Genomic DNA, 2,991 nt, shown 5'->3' with positions numbered 1-2,991 from the left:
AGCAGGAGGATTGCTTGAGCCCAGGAGTTTCAGGCTGCACAGAGTTATTATCGTGCCACTGCAGCCTGGGCGAGGATGTTGGGGCAGCTTTAGACTGGGAAGAAATATTTGAATTATATGCATCTGGCCGGGCGCAGTGGCTCACGCCTGTAATCCCAGCACTTTGGGAGGCTGAGGAGGGTGGATCACCTGAGGTCAGGAGTTCGAGACCAGCCTGGCCAACATGGTAAAATCCCGTCTCTACTAAAAATACAAAAATTAGCTGGGCGTGGTGGTGCATGTTGTAGTCACAGCTACTCAGGAGGCTGAGACGGGAGAATCGCTTGAACCCGGGAGGCAGAGGTTGCAGTGAGCCGAGATCACATCATTGTGCTCCAGCCTGGGCAACAGAGTGAGACTCCATCTTAAAAATAAAAAAAAGTAAAAAGAAACTCATGCATCTGACAAAAGATTTATATTTCAAATATGTAAAGCTCAACAATAAGAAAACGAATATTCCAATTTAAAGATAGCCAATGCCTGGCACAGGACCTGACTTGTAGAGAGAAGCATCAAATCAGTTTTGTCGACAAAGAAAATGAGAACCCGGAGCGAGAATATGACCTGTGAACATAGCTCATCTTCCTCATTTGATTGACAAGCATTTATTGAGAGGTGGAGACATAGTGCAAGGCAGATTGAAATGCAGATTGGAATGCTCTTTCCTTGGGTCAAATCGAATAGTGGCCCAAGGAAACAGCCCTGCACAGGGTGACAACCTGTAGGAATGTGTCTCTTTCTGATGTCTTTCCACGTGCACCCCCTGAATGAGCCTTTCTCTCCAAGGCGCTCCAGTGTGCTGCCCTGCTGCCATCTGTTTTTCTTTCTTTTTTTTTTTTTTTTTTTGAGACAGAGTCTCGCTCTGTCTCCCAGGCTGGAGTGCAGTGGCGCGATCTCAGCTCACTGCAAGCCCGCCTCCCGGGTTCATGCCATTCTCCTGCCTCAGCCTCCCGAGTAGCTGGGACTACAGGCGCCCGCCACTGTGCCTGGCTAATTTGTTGTATTTTTAGTAGAGACGGGGTTTCACCGTGGTCTCAATCTCCTGACCTCATGATCCACCCGCCTCGGCCTCCCAAAGTGCTGGGATTACAGGCGTGAGCCACCGCGCCTGGCCGCCATCTGTTTTAAATCCAGAGCCCCTCTGACCTGCTTAAGAAAAGTCAGACGAGAGCTGGTCCAGGAGAAGGCTCAGAGGTGAAGCCAGGTGATGAACTTCAGACTGCAATTCAGAAGCCCACACCCTGGCCCCAACACTGCCCATAATAAACGAGTGGCTTTGGCCAAATGTTCCTGGCCATGGGCCTCTGCTTCCCTAGTTGTTCAGCAGAGGAGCCGGGTGTTCAGACCCTCAGCTGCACCCCTCCACCCTGGACATTCTCAGATTCACCAGAGCTAACACTGTTGCTCATTAACTGGACCGCATTTCATTCTTCTTTTCATACCCAAGACCCGAAACCCCGAGCATGTTAGTCCTTTGTCAAATGCCAGCAAGCTTAAACACAGATGAAAGCACATGTCCTTGCTGACTCAATGTCCCTGCTATCTTGAATTCTCCAGGTGCCCTTGGCACAGCCCACAGTTCACCGACAAGTTCATCATCTCCAACTTTGTAGACCTTCTGGCAGATTGCAGCAGCCTCTATTATTTCAATGTATAATTTATATGGCCCATTTTCACTGCCAAGGACAGCCTACAAAGCACACTTGATCCTGCACAAGAAAACAGCGAGTTTTGCCCTCTGGGATGTGTGTGCTTTCCACCCACGGACACAAGCAACTTTTCCAAAGTCTTTTGCTTTACTGGGGCACCTCACTAGGGCAGGAACAATGGGACCTCAGAATAATAGGACAGTCACCACAATTTCAAGGCTGCTCTCAGAGGCAGGTATGTGGGTGACATTAAACACATAGGGTGGTTTCCAGCCACCGGAAGGCCATGCTGGCAGGCCGGAGGCCCTTTGCATCTTTGCAGGAGAGCAGCATGACGCCCCAGGCAAGAGGTTCCTAATCTGAAGTGGGGGCTCCATTTCCCTGATGCTGCTTGCTACCCAGGGAAACGCATATATGTCATGGCAACTTTCTAGACTTCAGTCTCCTCTCCCCTCCACCCAGGGCATTAGCTCCCATCCTGACAGCCTTGCTGGATTGTGGCAAGGATCAAGACAAATAAAAAATATATGAGGGTTTTTTTTTTTTTTTTTGAAAATGCTATGTGCTTGCTACATAAAGTTTGGTCCATGGACCAGCAGTGTCAGTATTACTTGAGAGCTTGCTGGCAATGCAGAATCTCAGGCCTCACCTCAGACATATTGAATCCGAATCTGCATTTTAACAAGACCCCACGTGATTTGCATGAGAAGTACTGCAATATGCTAACAGAAATGTGGTATGGGAGAAGAATGTGTGGTCTGGATCCTGGAGCTCTGAGTTCAAATTCAGCTCAGCCACAAAGTCCTTCGTGGCCTTGGGAGGTGACCGGGGCCTCCGTTCCCTCAGTAGGAGAAGTGTCACCCTGCTGCAGTAGGAGAAGGAGAATGTGGAATGGAGAGGAGAGGGGGCAGAGGGCAAAGGGCTCAGCGGCAGGGAGCCCCTTCCCAGTGGTGTGAAGGGAATGGGTCAGAGAAGACAATGGAGAAGATCAGGGAGAGATCAGCACTTCCCCCGTCAGCCCTGCTCACCCCCACCACAACCCTTCCTCAGTCACCGAAGCTTCTTGGCATGGACCCTCAAGTCAGCTGTGGGCCAAAGGCAGCTGAGAAGTGGAGAGCCCTGCTTGGTTGTCAGATATCCAAAGTGGCACCAGGAGGCCTGGAGGGTCTTCGGCCTGCCCCAGGCTGCAGAGTATCCCCTGTAAACTCAGGACTGAGATCAGTAAGTGGATCGGGGAACCCTGGAGTAGCTCCATCCTCCAAGTTGCAAAGGGACCAGCTGAGGGGATCTTGCAGACTGTCTC

The sequence above is a fragment of the Pan paniscus genome, chromosome 15, assembly GCF_029289425.2.
Source record: "Pan paniscus chromosome 15, NHGRI_mPanPan1-v2.0_pri, whole genome shotgun sequence".
Taxonomy (NCBI): domain Eukaryota; kingdom Metazoa; phylum Chordata; class Mammalia; order Primates; family Hominidae; genus Pan; species Pan paniscus.
The sequence above is the reverse complement of the archived record's forward strand: the minus strand, read 5'-3'. Positions refer to the sequence as shown.